Here is a 20,789-nt window from a genome sequence, read left to right on the forward strand (position 1 = left end):
ATTAGGCCCATATCTTAGTTATGTAGTTGGAGTTGTAAAGCAAGTTCTCAAATGAGCCCTGAGAGAACCATTGGAGAGCAGGGATGTTGATGCCAAAATACTTGAAATGTTCTTCATATTGGGCAAGACCTTATTTAGACATTATGATATTGCTTCTCACTTGGATATCGCTTCTCACTTTGGATCAAGAGTTTTCTCTTAGGTTAAGGAACGCATATTGGCATTATCTTCGACACAGGCCAAACATAAGGCAACATGCTTCGTTGCTTGTAAAATTGTTTGGTGAAGAAGGATTTTGGAAGACATGGGAGTTTTAGTCAAAGAGGCAACTATCATGAAGTGTGACAATCATAAATGCACGGTGATTATAAAGAACCTATGTTTCGTTCTTGCAAAAAGCTTCTAGGGATTTAGTATCTTTATGTGTAAGAGCTCATTGAGGATAAAGTTGTGGAGATGGAATATTGTTCTACAGAGAACAATTTAACTGTCATATATACCAATGCTCATCAGAGTTGCATGGTGATTTTTAAGATCCTTGTGTTTTGTGCTTGGAAAAATCATAGTAAGATTTGATATCATTATGTGTAGGAGATAATTGAGGATGGAGTTGTGAAGATAAAATATCATTCTATAGAGGACAAATGTGTTGATGTATATACCAAAGCTCTCAGGAGTGATTACCCATATTAGCAGCTTCATTGACTTGGCATTGGAACAAAATACTAGTTTACTTCTAATTGGACATTGAGGGGGTGTGTTGGAAGTCATACAAATGCCCACCTCTCATTCACTTGCCTATGCTTCAAATGCCAAGTACGACCCCCAAAAAATAAGGAGAAGACATGATGGGCAATGGATGTCAATAGTGCTTCAAGCTTACACACCAGAAGGGGTCTAACCTTGAAGATTAGTTGGTTATGAGATGGCCTATGTGGACTTGATTGTTTACATTGGAAAGGGTCTAGCCTTAACGATTTGATAGTTATTAGATGGCTCATGTGGACTTGACTATTGGTTCAACTGGGAAAGAGTTAAGGAAGGTAGTGGCATATATTGAGTGACAATTTATGGGTTTTAGGAAAAATTCATTGGAATATTCTTGAGTGGTGGCTAGTGCATTAGATGGACCATGTGGATGATGAGTCAAGGTGAACCACATGAGTAGTGAGTCAAGGGGAATTGTGTTGGAGGATATTTGACATTCTACTTTAACGGTGAATATTTAATATCCTACATGCGTAGTCAACTCTACTCCCCAACAATCTCATTCACCTACCTACCTCTTCCTACTTTAACAATGAATATTTAATATCTTACATGCATAGTCAACACTACACCCCAACAAACTCTTCCATCCACCTCCCTTTTCCATCTTTCACTTTATGGATCCTCCTTTATAAATCTTCCTTTTCCTCACTTACCATCTACTTGATGGGTCCACCTACCATCCTATTTATGGATCTACCTTTTTCTCACCTACTATGTTAACATCTTTATGATGCACTTGTGTATATTAATACAACCTAGCTATTGAGGCTATTAAGGACATAGTGAGATACCTTCTACACTCATTGTCCTTCATCCAACATTTGCCCATATCACTATTGAAGCTTGTAGGAGTGCACAAGTAGACAAAGCCTTCACCTACTATCAATCATATCAGTTTGGGAACATATAAACTTTTTAAATTCTCCCCTATTACCTATTGTATTTGTGTTCACAATTATCTTTTGCTATGCTGCATTTTCTTACAACACCTTGAAACCCCACTTAGCATAGTTATCTTTGCCACAATGTACAACCAAAGTAGCAACCACGCTAACCCTCCTTCCATCATCTCTCCCATCTTGCTTGTTTTCTCTGAATTCACAAGGAAGCTTTTGCATATTAAAGTGGCATATGTTGAGGCTTGCAACTCGCATGTGTTTGACTATTGCTTATGATAGGTGATTGTGGTGTGGGATGATATTGCAGCATGAGAAACCCAACTCAAACTCATCCTTATCCATCATCAAGTTGCTCATGATGTTTCTCTTTGGTGATAAAGGTAAACTATTGCAGTTTTAGAGATTAACAATCCTAACTCAAATGCAACAAATGCTTTTTATATCTGCTAGCATTTACTTATTTTGATGTCATAAGGGTTTGATGCAAGCTTTTGAGAGGCATGTGTCTTGAACTATTTATGGCATTAGCAAAAATAATCTAGATCCATGTGCTTTTCATAGCAAGAAGTAAGGTGCAATAGATGAAGGACTACGTAGCGTGACAAAACTTCACAGATGAATGAGTTTATGTTGAGTTGGTACTCATGGGACGGAAAACAAAATCCCTTTCTTTTCTTTTAGGGAGTTGATTCATGTTGGTACCTTGCAAACTTTGGTTTCACATAAACACGACAAGATGGATCCTAGTTCTATGGAATATCACATAAGGGCAAGCAAAGCCAACAGGTTGGGAGTGTGCTCAAGTAGACATGCCTTGCATTGACTAGGGACTTTTGTGAAGAACAAGCTAACAACATAGAGAAAATTCGCACCAATAGGCAAGTGTGAGGCACTTTTCACACTCCGTTTGTATTGCATGTGTATTATTGACTCGACCAATGTGCTTTGTCTGGATATGTGGCGATAAGATGCAAACTAACTATTGGATGCAAGATTAGGTTGTATGGGGATAGTTGAATCACGATGTTTGTGGGGAGTTATTTGAAGGAATGGCTTTCACAATGGGCAGATGGCACTGCACATGGAAGTGTTAGTGGCATATGGAAATTAACCCTGTGCGATGTGAAGAGGTTCGGGAAATTGTATGCGTTAGGGTAAATCTAGTGGGAGGGTTGCATCTAAAGCAAAAAGGAGTTCAAAAGGTTGCTATTTAAGGGGGGGTGGGGGGATCTCCTTAAGTGGTGACCCTCATGACATGTGGATTGGGGGAGGCATATGGTTTTTGGTTTTTCTTTTCTTTGGCGGACCTGATCGTGTTTGTGGGCCTTGGTTGATGCAACAGTATTTTTGACACAAAATCTATCTAATCGAGGGTCGTTTTGCCCCAACGATGCCAAGCACTAAAGCGTTTCAATTCTGCAAATCAAGGAGCTGCCTATACCCAAGCGCAATAAACAGGTACACAAGTCCTTTGCCAATATCTCAGTCTTTAGCATATGGTGTTTTTGCTTGTACCAGATCAGCAGACTTAAAAAAGCAGCCATAGCCTGCGTTCCCTTTCTAAGGGAACTCCCGTGATAGTGTAGTCCTTAACCTGCGTGTTGGATGTTTTTGGCATTAGAATATCCAGCATCATCATGTTCAGCTAGTTTGGGGACAGGGATGATCAGGAGCCATATGCGTTTATGCAGCAAAATTGTACCCTCACATGTCAGAAAACAGAATTCTTTGTTAGTTGGGATATTTGGGGATGATGATCAAGTGCTTGATGTAGCAAGGTTTTGCTACAGAAACGCTACATGGAAGATTGAGATCTCCAGTTGGAGCTGAAAAGTGCTGTCTGTGGGGCAGATTGCTGCATATGGATCCCCCTTATGCATGTTTCTAAGTCTCCTAGTATGTGTGGCGGACTGGTCTGTTTCATGTTGGTTATGTTGCATTAGTATGTCTAGGTGAGCATCATTATTGTACGGTCCTTAGAGTGCATTACCTTAGATTGAGATAATGTTGTGGCTATAAATGCATGCTTTGCATAATTCTTAGTGCAATCCTCCATTTGAACTCGAGAAAAAATCCAAGAAAACGGAGGTCCAAGCTGGAGTGTTTCTACAAACAGCAATCGGCTTCTATTGGATGTGAGAAGCACAAATAGGGACGTCTTTGCCCTTTGACACATAAAAAACTGAAGAGTGCAATCCTCTCACTCACTCACTCACTTATTCACTATCAATTGACAATTATTTGAGGCAAAAAAAGAACTTGCTAGTGGCAGGAAATGCCGTTCTATGCTGCCAAAAAAAAAAAGAAAGATTACAAGCATGAGAATGGGAGCCCTTGATAGAAAATCAATGGGACTAAAGTGGATCTAGATGTGATAGTGAATTAGCCATTGTTTGCTCAGACTCTTGATTGTTCTTCTCATTGTTTGAGGGTGAAAAAAATGGCTTTTGGTTTTTTGAGCAATTGATGGATCTCTTATAGTAGCCATGGGTTTTCTTTCTCTTTGTGTGGAGTTTGGAACATGATAAGGTATCCTTGTCTTCTTTTAGGTTGGGAGCAAAATTTGATGGAAACATATGCATAAAGAAAGATGAAGAGTATGGGAACACAAAGATGGTAGTGACAAATGAATGGCTTGGGTTGGAACCCTAGATGTGGAAAATAGTGAATGATGAATGAAGTATGTATACTTTTGATATCTATAAATAGATAGAGAGTATCTATAGCTAGATAGAGAGAATGAAATACGTTGACTCATAATCATGAAGGATAAAAATATGGCCGACCTAGTCTAAATATAGGAGACACATGGCATGTGGCACAAGTGGCTTGATGCTATGTAAAGTTGACATTGCCCAACACAATGGGTATTTAGATATCGACCTGGACACTAATTCTCAATACGCCCTCTCAGTGACATATTAGGGAAGAAGACAAGAGGGGCACATGAATATGTAGAATGATACAAGGGGCAAAACATGGGTTTCTCCTTTGACCAAAGAAATAGTACCATCTCAGAGGTGTTGCCCCAACTTTTTACAAAAGATCTCCGAGATTATTGATGGGTAATGCCTTGGTAAACATTGTTCTGCAAAAGCAACAAACTCTTGTTGAAGAATTGCTAACTTGATTTGCTCATGAACAAGTCGGTGATGAATTTTCATATATTTGCTTGACTAGGTTTTGAGCTAGGGCAATGATGCTTTCACTATTTTAGACTACTATGGTAGGATGATCTCAAAGTACCCTAAATTGTGAAGAAGCTGGTAAAGATATAAGACATGAAGGACAACATTGTAGTAAACCATGTGCTCCACCTCTATTGAAGATCCATAATGGTAGGTTGTTTCTGATTGGACCAACAAATGAATCTAGAATCGAGAGAATCATTAGCCTCCATTTGATCACCTATTGTCAACGTCATCGAGTCAATTGGAATTTGAATATCCTTTTAGATCGATGCTTGCTACCATATTTTGGTACTGATGTGTGTGAAGCTTCTCATTCTCCAAGCTGTATGGGTGCATTCCTACAATCCTAATATTAAAGTGGGCTTTGATCTCTTGGTGAGAGTCGTCAACACCATCAGCTACATCTCCGTTTGGATGAGATTTGACATGGATTCGTTGATCATTTTTTAATACTGTGGGTTAGCTTGTCGAGCTAGATTTCTCAAGATTTTTGATTCTGGTTTGCTTCGGGTCCCGATTGCACACATGCCAATACTATGCAGGCTATTTCATCATTTCGTGATTAATTTTTGACGATACTTATCTCTACAAGAAAGTCTTTTTACAATCTACTTTGTGCTATGCCCATAGCATTGGCATAGGTTGGTTCTATTGTAGATTTTCCTCTATACAAGCAATTTTTGCATTAAGTGAGGTGACAATAATCTATTCCTTACGTTGGCTATTGAGGACAAGTTGGATGAAACTAATTGTCAACTGTGGGCTTATATGATATTTCATGTATTGGTTGCAAAAGGATTGTGGAATATTGTGCAAAAAATGGATGTATGTGAAGTTGTACGTGCAATAGAAATAGGCGTAGTTGAGGTTGTTGCAAGTTCTTGTTTAGTTGTAGTAATGCTAGAGCACCACCACCTATTGTTGAGTAGATTTGTTGGGATGGTAGAGATGTAGAGGCTTATGTTTTGGTTGCAATCATTGGTTAAATGTACTATGGTCCCATACATTTGCTCATGCAAGACAACTAAAAGAGGCTTGGGATATACATTTATATCAAGTAAGAAATGAGGTTTGTGCTGCTTACTTGCTAAGCAAGTAGGAAGTGAAAACATTGATGAGGGTGACTTTATGGACGAATTTTTGACAAAGATCAAAGATCTCGAGGAGCAATTAATTGCTGCAAATGACATTTTGCTGGATAGTTCACTTTTGTAGATTGCTCAATAATAGTCTTCTCGATTCCTATCAGAGTTTTACGTCTACTCTGTTAGCAGCCATGTTTGTCATGCATTGTCATCTCTTGCGTGTGAACCTTAGTCTGAGTCAGATAGGGACATAAGGATCTTTGACATCCAGTCTGTTTCATATATGGTCCATCGTGTCCGGATGGGATGTATAGTTTAACCCTAGTAACCTTTAGTTTAATTAGAAAAATGATTGAAGACGCCAATATAGGTTATAAGTTTGTAGAATCTGAAGATGGTACAGTAGGCATCGCTTTGAATTTAGAATCTGATAATGTTGGCTAAGTACTGATGGGCGATGGTTCGACCATACAGGAAGGGGCATTACGGTTATATTAGAAGCAAAATTTTTGCTTTTTGGATGAAGAGATAGTTTGATCTATGGACTTTTTTGGAACTGGAATAAATAATTGATAGAGACACTGCTAGCAAAGATCCACGTAAACAAATAGTTTGCCATTATTTAATTGAAGCTCGTAAGCAAGGCACATTAAGCCGATTCTTCGGATTTTCACATAGCAACTATCCGTATCTATGACTTTGGCGTATGAGTTTTTCTCAATAAACACGTCCTCGATGTTTTGACAGTTTCTTTGATTGCAGTTGCAGGTCCAATGGCAGCTCCCTTCAATCCAAAGCAAGGCTTTAAGTATCCTTCGGGGTCCTAGATTAGGGTCATATTGGACTATTTCAAAGATGAATGAACATATTCCTTTGCGGAGACAGGATTTGGACCCGTGACCTCAAGGTTATGGTTACGCACCCGTTTGCTACTTTTTTTGTCATGTGTTTTGTGAGAGGAGGCAACTCTATTTAGAGCATGCATTTTTTAAAAAGTGAGTGTCGGTGTGAAACACATTGTTAGTGGTGGCTGGTTTCCAGCCTTTCAGTGACCAGGCAGCTTGTATGTGTGCAATTAGATTAGCTTGGCCTGCACAAACATCAATGACAGCATTTTCGCCATTTTAGCAGGCTAGTCGGCCAGTGTTTGATTGGCCGACTACACTATTTTTTGCCCCAAACGGCCAATTTGGGCAATTCTTGGCTATGTATAGCTAGCCCACATTTGGGGCAGATCATTAATCTTTCTTCAGGTTGTGCACAGTCTGACTTTAGCCTCCTCCATTGTGAGGTTGCCTTCCATCATCAGCATGGTTTGGTGTCCTCATTGATGCCTTGGACTATGTTGAGGGATTGATCAATCCTCATTTGTCTTTGGCTTTCATTTTCAGCGCAGATTTTCTCCTTCCATTCTCTTCTTTCATTGCAGTCTTTCTCTTTCCTTCTCTCTTCGTGTTTGTGTTTCCTCTTCCGTTGCACACTCTCACATGGTATCAAAGCCAAAGTGAGGACTCAAAGCTTCTACGAAGGGAAGACCATACTTAGCTTGCTGTTTGGAACAAATTTGTCACGAAAAATGTAGATCTTTTGTGTTGTTCGGGCCTTGTATCAAAGTGTGTAGGATATCTACAACTCCTCCTTGCAGGGTGTAGCTGATTTTCACTCTGTTTTGGCATCCCGACACCAAAATGTAAAATTTCCTAGTGTGTTTGTAGGCTTTAAGAGATGGAGTACTATGGGTTCGATGCTTCTGACAATTTTGAAGAGGAGCTTCTCCCTTCTCTTGGTATACACTCACACTAGTCAAACCATTGCGAAGATTGACATTTAGAGCCTTAATCTCACTCTGTTGGGTCGAGAAGAAACCATTGCGAAGATTGACATTTAGAGCCTTAATCTCACTCTGTTGGGTCGAGAAGATCAAAACCCCCCCGGGCCCCAATTGGGCCCCTTGAGAGATTCTCTCTATATTTCTCGTAGGGCTTGTATCTCCAATGCTTGCATAGTAACGATAGCACCTCCTGTTTAGATGCTCATGCTTTCTTCCTTACCAAAAGAAGATCGACTCGATGGGTTGAACTACTCCCTTTGGTCATGTAAAGTGGAGTGCATCCTTGACACCTTTGATCTTTGGGATTTTGTTCCCACCCCTATTTCTCTTTCAGTGTGGAGGATCCCCACATTGGTTCTACGATGGATCAAGCTGCTCTATGGGATCAGCTCAACTCTAGAGCCCGGTCTTTTCTTTTCATGAGCTTATAGGTTTCCATCTCTGTCCATGTATGTAGATTTTGGACTGCAGTGGAAGTGTGCACAAAGTTAGCCTCTCTCTACCATTAGGAGACCTTTGTCCATTGCATCACCCTAGAGAAGGAACTTTGGATGCTCTTAGTTGATGATGTCTCTTCTATACAGGAGCACATCAACCAAATGGAGGACATGTAGGATTAGCTTGCATCCCTAGGTTGGACAATATCTTCAGAGGGTATGGTGATGATCCTTTTTACTTATCTTCCATCTCCCAAGTATGATGTTCTCTACACTAGCCCATTGAGCTCTAGGGTATGTGAGACTATTCTCTGGGAGAGGAGTTAGCACCACTTGTCTAAATGTTTTGGAGCATGAAGAGCACCTTAAGGAGATTGAAGCCAATGGGCTCAACTAAAGCTTTTACTGTGGGTTTGGGAAGGGGCAACAAGAAGGCCAAGAACAAGAAGCAATGTAAGTAGATTCATAATCAGAGTCTTCCTCAAGCTTTGGTATAGATTCATAGAAGCCTAAATACCCATACCGTGGAAAGCGTACTCATCCCATCGACAATCTACCTTGATGGACTTCATCGGCTTTGGCACTTATTTAGCCACCCTTGGATCCATTTTGTCTTTTGTGGCCTTTAGCCACATCTAGGATTTGAGAGGGGGTGTTAGCAGTCTTGTTTGTCGTGTACTCTCATTTCTTGCTTGTGAGCCTCAGTATGAGTCAGATAGGGACATTAGGAGCTTTGACATTTAGTCTTATCATGTGTTTTGATGGAGGAGGCAACTCTGTTTAGAGTATGCATTTCTTTTTCAGTGAGTGTCAGCTGTGTTTCACACTATTTGTGGCCAGTTTCCAGCCTTCTCAATGGCCAAGCAATCTGTATGAGTGTGATTAGATCAAGTCAGCCTACATAGGTAGCAGCGACAACATTTTCGCCATTTTGGCAAGCTGATTGAGTTAGCGGATATGTCAATTCATGTTTGAGTTTGTGCATATGAATGGGCTAGGGCACCAAGATTTTATCTTGTGTATTTAGGCATTTTATTTTGTCTGATTTGATGTGTATGGGCATTTATTGTATCTAGTCAGCTATCATTTAATGCTGGCCGAGACCTGTCATATTCTTGGCATTTATTGTGCCCTATACTAAGCACTCCTCCTTAGTCAATTGCATCATGTCATTCACCTCCTCAGGTTCTGGTGGAGAGAGGGAGCCGGTGTTGGTGCCTTGATAGTCGGTGACTAACATTGGATCTGTATTGTCTCATATCTTGGTATATGGATTCCGTTTCCCGAGCATCTCTTTGTTTTTGAGTTCTTTGTGTAGTGTTCCTCTTTCCTTTGTCTCTTGTGTTCAGCAGTCTATGACAACAGTTTTCCACGCTTCCATCGCTGCATCCACTTTCGACATGGTATCAGATTTGAGGATCTAGGTTACTGTTGCTGTTTTCCATTGTTTTAGGTCTGAGTTTTGACTTTTCGTCTGCTGATTGGACCTGTTTCTGACTGCTGTGACTGATTTGCAGTCTAGGCGACCATCCTTTGCTAATTTTTGGCATGTTTTTTCTTCTATTTTCATAGCATTTTGCAGTTTGCCACCTGCATTTACAGTTTTCTAGGGTTGTTTCAGGGCTGGGGATTTGTTATTGACCCTTCCACATCAGCGTTTTGGTGTATACTGGCTGAGGTAACCTGTTTTGCCTGTAGGTTGATTGCATTTATTATAGTTCTTAACTGCATTTTGCTTTTTCTACTTCTGTGTAGGGTTGGGCGATAGTATTTCAAGCTGGCTTTAGACAGGGCTCATGTGCATCCGATTGTCGTGTTCTCATCACTACACTAGTTATTGTTGCTCTTTTCTATGTGTGCTTTTGTTACTGCTTTGAACTCGGGCAATCCTTGTGAGTTTGTATTTTTGGCATACTTTTCTTCCTAAAGATCCCTTGTCTTTCTTCCTCTTCTCTGTATCCTCCTCATCATGGCTCCTCCGGCATCTCCTCCTAATGGTTAGCATGCAGATATTCTTTACTCATCTACAAGTGTCATGTTGGAGATTTGCTGTGTTCAACTTCGGGTTTTTGTGAGGATGCTATCTCTTAGTGCTTTAGATGTTTGAGTTTCAGAGAGGGGTGCCATCCAGCAGCAGAAGAAGAAGTCACAATACTATTATTGTGGTGAAAAGAGATACCTCCGAAAGGACTGCAAGACATTAGTAGCTTTATGACAGTAGAGCGGACGATGATGAAGTGTGACAACTCTCTCCACATGAGTCTTCCTGATCTCTAAGTCCAGGTTTAGGCTCCAACTTTGTGGCCTTGGCAATGGTTGTAGGGGCCTTCCTTCCAGGTTGCTAGTGTAGGTGATGCGGTCATCCCTTATAACTCTCTAGTGCTAGAGGGAGTGTGAGAGGGTGGTGAGATGGGGCTGTTGAACCTCCTCTATATTGGTATATAGGTGCACAAGTTCTAGAGAGGGATGTCTCTAACGCATCGACCGATGTCTAGCAGGAAAAAAATAGTGCAGGGATTGACATCTAGGTTCATGATGAGCCGGTTATTTGATAGAGAGAGGGATTGACTCCCAGTCTTATGCTTACAAGAGGGGACACTTTGGTAGTGTGGCCAAGGTTGGGAATCCATGGTTATATATGTTCAGAGGCATTTTTGATAGGATGGTCTTGTATGCTACTGCGAGACATTATTGATAGATATTGAGAGCTATTATGATTCTTCTCTGTTTTCAGGATCTAGTACGATTAACATTGATATAGATTCTCTCCAAGGCATCTTGGTGGTGGACTCCCTACCTGGGTATCCATGGTTCTTTTTTGGTTGTTATTGTTGTACAAACTTTGATGGGTTCTTATCATTGTATCGTTATATTGTTGAGATATCGAGCTCTACATGAGCTGGCATCCACTACATGTCTTGGTGATGTGGTAGGATATTATTCACTAGCGTGTTAGGTGACCGGCATGAGGATACACCAGTGATTCTACAGCTAGAATATACCCACGTAGTTCATCCCTGGTTATGGCACATTCATTGTGCCATCTCTTCTTTGCTTAGCGGGTTCACACTTACCGCATGTACATACGTTGTTGTACTTCATCATATCAGTCTTTTATCATGTTGTAGACTTAGTTCTTTTCAGTGGAAAAAGAAAAAGATGAAGATTTTAGCCCTATCTTTTTGCGTGCTCAAGTTTCCATTGCTTTTGTGTATGTACTCTTGGTCTCTTCACCTCACTTCTCTCTTGTCTATTTTCATGGTATCAAAGCCGTCCCATGGCTGCATGGAGCTTGATTGAAGGCAGAGGTGAAGGCATTGGAGCATGAAAGCAAGTAAGCAAGCAAGCAATGGGTAAGAAGCTCTTCCACCTCACTCGATTTGCCTTGGGTTACAGGTGCAGGAGGGACTCGAGGCGAGTAGGGCTGTAGTCTTTGATTGCAGTGAAACTTGGTGGGTGGAAAGAATAGGGTATATATTGTAGGAAAGGCCGTTAGGACAATTTCATTGTGATTTTGGCATTTAAGGCCATGTCAGCCTTCGTTTTGGACTGGCAAGTGGCCCTGATAGCAATTTTTGGGCACGCAGCAGTTTTGGTTGCATCGGCCATTTACATGTGCATAGGCTATAGATTTTGAATCTATAAGGTTTCAGGTGTTTGCTGGGTTGCAAACACAGAAGGTATTCGCGTACAATTGCAGATTGCAATCATTGTTGTGCAGTCAGTGAAAAAGGCTACGTGTTTAGTTGTGGCGCACTTGGTATCAGCTTGCTTGTAGATTACAATTTTTTGTAAGGTTTTCTGTTTTGTCAAAATGTTTGACAACTTCAACTAGATTGTCAACGAGAAGCTTGATAAGAAAAATTATCTTGCATAGAAGTTCAGGATGACAAATTTCTTGAAGGGCTAAGGTCTTTGGAACTACATTGAAGAAGACATGGCATTAGCATTTGAAGTTCCTACATGAAATGCTATTATAGAACAAGTAAAGGCTAAGAAAGATTGGGAGCAGACATAGAGTAAAGTCATGTGTTGGTTGTTTGTTAGTGTCACAGATAGCATGATGGGCTATTTGTAGAAATTTGAAACCTTTGCTATTGTATAGAAGAATTTCACAAGCCTGTTCAAAGTAAACACAAAGGCTCTAAAGTTGCAGCTCAAATCAAGTGAAAAGAGGGAACATGTGCAGTAATGATTATGCCTTGAAGATCGTGAGTATTATGGAGGCTCTTGGATCTATTGGTGTGGTAGTTAATGATGATGATGTTGTGCGTACATGCTTAGATGAACTTGGAGATAATAGAGGAGCACAGTCTCGAGAAAGGGGGAGTTAAAGAGGACAAGTTGCAAAATCTAATAGGCAATAACATTTTGGTGATAGTAGAAAGTGTAGCATTGTGGTTAGAAGGGCCACATTTCTATAGATTGCTTAAAAAAGGAGTCTGAAATTAGAAATGGAAAAAAGTGGCAAGGAAATTATGCATCCAACAACAAAAACATTGATGACAGAAGTGAACAATTGTTTATTATGTAATACTTTATGAATTTTATGATTGTTGATGGTTCATAAAAAAATCATATATGATATGTAGGCTCAGATATCTCTAATCACATGACTTCTCATGGAGAGTGGTTTAGAGCGATGTGTAGTCAAGAGTCTTCAGGCTCTGTGAAGACAGGGGATGATACAGCTCACTGTTGAGCTAAAACACGCTTTTCAGCTAATTAGCATTCTTAAACAGCCCCAAAACATACTTAATTAATGAAAAACCCTAAAAAGGGGAGCGGTTCGAGAGAGTTTCAGTGGTCTCCCAAAAACCTTAATTTTTGGGGCACCCTTCTATATCTATAAATAGATAGCAGGCTGCCCCCATTCAACCTAATTCCGTCTGTGCAGGTTTCTCACTCCACGTGCAAATTTCAGCCATCAGCCTCCTCCCACGTGGCTGTCTAGTCCTCGTGACTGCTACCACTCCATCCATGTTTGCTCCTACTGCTGGTGGCGCCTTCATCCGTGCTGACGTCAGCTGTTGGTAACATTATCATCTGCTACGATCTGATCATCCAATCATCGCTAGCCACATTAGACACTGCTTCAGCTTGCATTTGCACCTGTGCAGCCTAACCATCAACTGTTCATCATCTTGCGGCAATTTCAGATCTGCGTTTGCTGTCTGGGATAGCCGCCAGTCATCGTACACACTGCTATTGTTTGCGTTTGCTGATCAGCATTTGCTGTCACTTGCGTTTACAGCATCTACCTCCTCAGACACTCCGACTGGTGGTCACAGACTTGGGATCCGTCTCTGGTGAATGTCACACTCTGGCATTGCTCTGCCCTTGAGCACACTGTACACTCTTACATTCATTTACAACATTCATTCACTTCAAAGTCGTGTTGTCTCTCTCCCTTCTTCTGTTTGTGTTTGAGTTTTGAGTTTTGCGTTTAGGATTTGAGTTTTGAGTTTTGCATTTAGGATTTGAGTTTTCTCTTTGTGGTCTGCATCTGTCTCTTTGTGTTTCTGTCGTGGTCGTACACTCTGCGTGTCCTTAGTGTAAACCCTAGCAGTTTTCTTCACACTCACCTCGTTACCCATGTTGGAAATGTTTCTTTGAGTATGCTAGATGGCGAAACTAAGTACTTGGATGGTGTGCTGCATGTACCAAATATTACAAAAAACTTGGATTTTGTTGGCCAAATGGTGTAATAGGGATTGCAAGTTTGGTTCACATCTGATAGTTGCTATGTAGAAGATCTAAAAAATGATTGTGGATTGATTGCAAAAGAGAAACATTCTAGCAGATTGTTTACTATTGATGTAAGCCTGCTTGAAATGGATGCTACTATGTTTGCATAAGGTTCAGGTGTTGTGGCACGGAGCATTTTCATTCCTTTAAGAGCATGCCAAAGGGATATATGGGGAATAGAACCCACAGACAAAACATGATCCAATGTAGCTCCAGATACAAGTAAGGGATAGAGGCTGCCAAACTTGGCACCTCTTGCAAGTACAAGCCTGCCACGAGTAATCTTCCATGCAAAGTCTTGCTTGAGTTGAGTCAATGGGATGCATAAAGTATATGAAGCATGCCAATTTGAAAAACAAGTCATGCGTTTTCACATGAAAAGCATGTATGTAAGAAGCTACTTGAATTGATATATTTTGCTATGTGGAGTCCTATAAAGACTGTAACTTTGGGTGAATACAAGTACTATGTTTCCTTCATTGATGATCATACTCGCAAATTATAGGTTTGCTTTATGTGTGAGAAAAGTGAGGTGTTCACTCATTGTAAAAGCTTTAAGGCTTTGGTTGGAAAGGAGACAAGGTTGCATATTAAATGCTTAAGGTTGGATGGAGGGGAAGAATATCTCTCCAATGAGTTTTCTAAATTTTTGCGGAAAAATGGTATATAACGACAATATAATATAGATATATCCCACAACAAAATGGAATTGCCGAGTGAAAAAATAAGCATATTGCTGAGGTGGCTCGTGCATTGATATAAAAAAGAAACTTGCCTTATTACTATTGGGTTGAAGTAGTTGCTATTGCTGTATACATTATGAAGAGAACACCCATTGCTGTTGTAAATGGTATGACATTTGAAGATAAGTTTATGGGTAGAAAGCCAAATCTATTCCATGTGAAAGTATTTGGATATATTGCTTATATCCATATTCCTGACGAGTTGCGCAGTAAATTGGATCCCAAAGCAAAGAAATGTGTATTTATGGGATATTCTCTTGAATAGAAGAGATATAGATGTTGTAACCCTCTTACATGTGAGCTGAGAGTTAGCAGGGATGTTTTTGATGAAATGAGTAGCTGGTATAGGAATGTGCAGAATGCACTTGGGGTTGATAAGCGTGACTGTGTGGTTGCATAGAAAACAGATCAGCTGTCATAGATATTGAGTGGATCATAAGAGTTTCCTAGTTATGGTTTTGTTGATAGACTTGGGAGTGGCAAATTGAGGTAATAGGTTACTCCACAAAGTAGATCACATATGTTAAGAAAAGACAAAGAGAAAGTTGGCGACTTATCTTTTATGACCGATGCATCATGAGGTTTCTCTTATATTGATACTAATTCAGATGGTTTTGAGCAGAGCTTGGATGAAGAGATTGGGATTCCGTCTATTAAAACACTTGGTGTGTGGAAGGCACAAGGATGCTAAAGCACCTGGTAGCAATCTAGGTCCACGCCAGAAGTCAAGTAGAGTAATAAAGCTAACGCAACGATGGACATATGATAGCTATGTAGCTCAACACTATGCATACATAGCTCAGGTTGTGCAGGATGTGGAATCCACTTGTTTTGAGAATGCAGTGGGTAAGGAATTGTACCATGGATGAAGAAATGGCTATACTTATGGTCCATGGATAATGATACGTGGGAGTTGGTGGCTTTACCTGAAGGCAAGAAAGCTATTGGGTGCAAATGGGTTTACAAGGTCAAGCACAAGTCAAATGGATCCGTTGATTGTTATAAGGGTAAGAAGAGAACTCTTGTTAGCCACACACCAAAGAATGAGGTTCCATTTACTTTTTGAACTTTATATATAAGCTCTAAAATCCCATGGGCACCCATCTCTTTTTTACATGACCGGCTGTTGTGGCAAGGTCCTTTCTCTATTTCCTCTTCTAGCCTTATGCCTCTAGTCTACACCCGTCTAATATTTTACACTTGGCACAGGAGGGAGCCTAGCGCTCTTTTACACGAATTTTTGGAGTTTTTTGAGGCGCCTTTCATTTAAAATTACGCTTTTGGCCCCAGCTTAGCTTTAGAGGCCGCTTGCATGTCTTTGCTCTTTTTCCATCATTTTTTCGCTTTTTCGTTCATTTTTCCACCTTCTTGACTTGGGGTTAACATTACCCCCCTTCGAGACGGGTGCCAGTCCCATGGCACTTTTGGCTGCTGATGGGATTTAATAGACAATTGGCAAAGTAGTTGTGTGAGGGTAGGGTCACATGTAAACTCGGGTGCTTGTGGAAGCTTGGTAATGATGTTTGTTGGAGAAGCCAAATGGATAGCAAGTGGATGACGGGGGCCTCTGAAGTGGGCGGTTTGTTGCCTTTGTGATGCCTGAAAGGAAAATGTGCGGTGCTTTACCTAAGGGGGGTGTCTACCTTATTGTGTAGTGCATTGTGCTCGTGCTGGTGGAATGGGGAGTTGGGTCTAACCACAGGCTAGCTTGGGTGATGTCCCACACTTGAGGACCCCATTCGTGCAAAGGGAGGTGCGGTGCAAGTAGCTTAGGGTGACAGGTCTAACCATAGGCAAGTGTTACCTCCCTAGGTATGTCTTGCCCTTGATGGGCCCTAAGCGTGAAGTGGGGGAGCAAAAAGGGCTAGGGGATTAGGAGCGGAGCTGGCTGATCGAAGCCACCGGGCACGCCTAACTTGAGGACCCCTAGGTGCAGTGATCGTACTTTATGTGATGCTAAGTACTTCTGCAAGTGAGTTGTTTTGTCCATTTTGTGTGTAATGTTCTTCTTGCTTTTCCTTTCATGCTTTTTTTTTTCTTTTTTTTCTTTTTTTTTTTTGGTTTTTTAAAAATAATAGTATTACACTATTGATTGCCTAATTCTCATAGTTTGAATTAGGGGGTCGGATGGATTTGCTAAAAAATTGATAGCTTTGCATGTATCCTTTCAGATTCATGCGTACATGGAGGGAGGTGGTGGAGAGGAAACGATGATTGTATCTAGTGAACTGGCTGTCGTTCATGTCTTCCAGGAGAGCTAGGTAAAAAGAGGGGAGGAGGCTAGCCCTCATCATTAGATGCGCCATGGCACAGCCGTTGATGGCGTTAGGGTCAAAGAAGAGGGGAGGCAGGCCACGTTCTTGTGGAGTCGGGTCCTGCTTAAGTAATAATTTAAGTAACCTAAGATAATTACATGTAGTTACGAAAGCTGGATCGAGGCATGAAGAGAAATCCGCGAGGAAACGCATCATGGAGTCATCCAAGCTTTCCGAGTTGAAGAGGAGGGCATGCTCGAAGGAGACAACATTATTGTTGTAGATGATAGGAAAATCATAAGGCCCATGGAGGGTGGCATCAAAATCCACACCTACTTTACGAGGGTACGCTATGAACGTGGGGTTGTTCCTCTCATAGGGCAGGGTGTTGCAAAAAGCCATCCAGGCGAGCATGTTGATGTCGCACATCCGTCTCCTCCATAGGGGTTGACAGCTATATCCCTGTACGGTGTGTGGTACTTCAAACACTTTGTTTTGCCAAAACTCAGCTTCTTCATTTCCCCAAAGAATGGGGGTCTTCTTCCTTTCCTTCAACCACTCCTTGTTGTGCTCCTTCTTCAAAGCCCATTGCGTTAATTTCTTGGGGGGTTAGGTCGGCCAGTAGAGCAGGTACTTTCGTTGCTCTTCTAGACTCAGTCTAACCTCTGCAGGTTGGGGTGGCATCTGCAGCCGTGCGTGCGATACTGAGTTTTTTCTGTACCACCTCCAATGACTCTCCTTGTTTTGGGCGGGTGGTGTCTATTAGTGTGTTAATGAAGGCCTTTTGCTGGGCACTGAAGGCTGTTTGGGCGGCTTCTGCTTTGCTCTCTGCGAGGATCTTTTCTTTCTCTACCAGAGCGAGGCGCCGTGCCAGTGTCTTCACCATTTTTTTGTTCTGCACTGCCTATTCCTCTGCTCCCTTGTTCATCTCTTCCATGCTCTCTCCTTGCTTCTGTACTAGGGTTACGAGCTTCTGCTCTTGGTCTTTCAGTTCCCTGCTCATGTTCTCTTGCTCTTTCTTTCCCAAGTGTAGCTGATCGGCGATTTCCTTTTGCTGCTGCTCCATCTTCTGCTTTTTCTCTTCTTCTTTGGCATTCAATTCCTCCATCATTTGCTCGTCGATGTTGACCAGTTTTCGCCTCCAATTTCCCATGTTGCATCAAAAGGAGCTTATACTCTCTCTGCATCTGCACCAATTCCTGATTTGCATCCTCCAGCTGTTGCTTATAGCTCTCCTTCATGTCCTCCTTGGCCTTTAATTTCTATTTGAGATCAAAGATCTCTCTTTGCTGCATGGCTATTATGCGGGTCTTTTCGAGCTGGAATGCAGCTACCGACTCCTTTTCCGCCACCAACTCAGCCACAGCTATCTTCTTTTCCTCCTTAGCCTTCTCCAGTTGGGAGAGTAGCTTGGTGATGTACTTGTCGTAATTGATTGGTGGCGTCACTGTTGTGTGGATTGGAGTGGTTGAGGTCTCCACTTTCTGACGTTTCTGGTCCTGTCTTGACTCAGCATCTGTGGCTGGTCTCTTTTGCCCCGTGGCCGTGGTCTCCGTGCTCTTTCCTTGGGCCATTTATTTATTAATAAAATACTGCATCCATGCCACGAAGTTGGAGACATCTGCGTTGGTGGGGATACTAGGGGTGAGGGTGGTTGGTTCGGTGGGAGGCACCATGAGGGTAGGGATAGGGTGGATAAGGGCCTTGCCTTTGCCTTCAAGGACAGCGGGCGGTGTGATTTCTGGTACCTGCGTGCTGGAACCGGGCCCTTCTTTCCTCAGCGGGCTCAAGGCTCCCAGATCATTGGCCCTGCTCTGCTGCTTGATTGACTGGTGTGTAGCTTCGGCCAAGTCCTCCTCCTTCCTTCTCAGTTCCTCTTCTTCCTCAGCAGCTCTTCTTTGCCTTTCTTCTTCAGTTTTCCTGTACTCTTCCTCCAATTTCTCTTTTTTTTCCTTTTCTATTCTTTTCCTCTCTTTGGCCTCCTATTTCGACGCCTTTTTAGCCTTGGTGACTTCTTCCTTTGTCTTTTCTTTTTCCTGTTTCTTCTTCTTCTCCCTCTCCTCGGCCTCCTTGAGGGATTCTCTTTTTGCCATCTCCAAATCCTCTTTCTCCTTCTTGCGGCCTTCATTCTGCTTCTTTTTCTTTTGTGCCGTCTTCTTCTTGGGTTTCTTGGCCTGCTTTTTGTCCGATTGTTCTTCTTGTTCCTGCCCTTCCTCATCATTCTCGGTCCTGTCACTAGATCTCTCTTGGTCCTGGTGAGGGGGTGACTTGTCAGGCGTTTCTCCTTCTCCTTCTTCTGCACCTTGTGTCTCCTTCGCTGCCTCCTGGATGAGCGCAGTCAAAATGCTTCCATAGCTAATGAATGAGGCCTTGGACGAGGCCTTCTTTCTTTCTGTGGCCTTGGAAGCTGGGGACTCCCCACCTGCTGGTGTACTTCCTAAGGCTAGTGCTTTAGCCGCCTAGTCAATGGTTTTGCATATATATCCGTTTTAGTCGACTTCATCCAAGGTGTGGGCTGCTACATTCTCCAGCACACAGGCACGTTGATTTGATGCATTAAGGAGTTATAGTTCTGGTTGAAGAAGAGCGCGTACACTAGCTTCGATTATAGTCTGGCTTCCGCATCAGGAATGTCCTGGATGCTGATGCCATCATTAGTTAGCACATCCTCCCTTTTCATTTTCAGCATGGAATAAACATCCCTCTTATGCTTTTTCTCTATCTTCGACTCCAATCCCAACGCCTTCTCCACCAAGGCTGGGTTTAAGTGAACTTGCACCTGTTTAGCATTTTCTCCCCTTCCCACCGTCATGGTGCCGCACTCCTAGTCAGGGTCGTATGTCCTGAGAAACTCCACACACTTCGTGTGGTCAGGCTCTTGCGCAAATTTCTCAAGGTACTTCGTGAGGTTGCACTGCTCGATGACTCTCTTGGCCGCTTTCTCCTTAGCCACCACATCCTCTATGTTATGAATGGTTCGGAACTTAAGCTGGTTGTAGGCGCGGTTTTCAAGGGTGATGTGGTTTTGCGTTCTTTCCTCCTTTGTGAACGGAAGTTGGTGGGCGCGGTCTTGTTGCGACATCTTTTGTTCCTGTCATGATCCCAAGTTTCCATTCGTGCTTTCAAAATAATAATTTGCTGAAAAAGTCATAATTTGCTGGAAAAGAAAGACTATATGTTTATTGAATGAAAGCATTAAAATCCAATCCAATGTAGAATCTTCCCTTCAGACTTTAACTTTTTGCCATTTATTTCAAAGTTCTCGTGTCATTTTTCCTACCTCGCTCGTTGTTTACGTGTTTATGCGTTTTGCTTGATTTTCCTTGGTTTAATTTGATTCACCTCACCCCCCTCCTCTTCCAGCTCGAGAAGAAATCTTCGTAGGATTGAAGGTTAGGAGGTCAAGGGCATTCTGTAATGGGTCTAGGAGTTATCGGCGTAGGAACCAAGTGTAGAAATCGGGGTTGTACTCTAACTGAGCTTCGCGGTCTAGATCAAAAGGTCGAATGCCCACGTGTGTGATGTAAGTGAGAACATCTGTTAAAAAGTCACTGGAAGCGACGTGGCTAGCAATATGTAACTCTTTCTCAGTCAATAGGCGATCGAGGTAAGGGTGTCCTTTGATGTGCTCTTCCATGGGTCGGCCACGAAGAGTGGTTAACACTCTATACGAGGTTGGCGTGACGTAAGTGGGGTTGTACTCCGTTGTTTTGATTGCGCGGCGTTGCTCAGCGTTTGTCATGACTTGGCACCCTTCAACTTCCCATTGCAATCTAAGAGTGTACGAGTGCCTCAAGAACGGGGATTCATTATCAGCAAGTTTTGATAA

The 20,789-nt window shown here is 42.0% G+C and overlaps 1 protein-coding gene across 1 annotated transcript in view; it reads left to right on the forward strand.

Moving 5' to 3' along the window:
• Positions 1 to 2,940: 2,940 nt before the first annotated feature.
• Positions 2,941 to 20,789, forward strand: part of LOC148026253 (uncharacterized) — a 107,021-nt gene continuing 89,172 nt past the window's right edge. Inside the window, exon 1 of the mRNA XM_087692232.1 lies at positions 2,941 to 3,128. The gene's annotated coding sequence lies outside the window, so the exon portion shown is untranslated. The remainder of the gene's footprint in view (positions 3,129 to 20,789) is intronic.

The sequence above is a fragment of the Lygodium microphyllum genome, chromosome 14 (genome assembly GCF_053477565.2).
Source record: "Lygodium microphyllum isolate KBCC chromosome 14, Lygodium_microphyllum_v1.1.10, whole genome shotgun sequence".
Taxonomy (NCBI): Eukaryota; Viridiplantae; Streptophyta; class Polypodiopsida; order Schizaeales; family Lygodiaceae; genus Lygodium; species Lygodium microphyllum.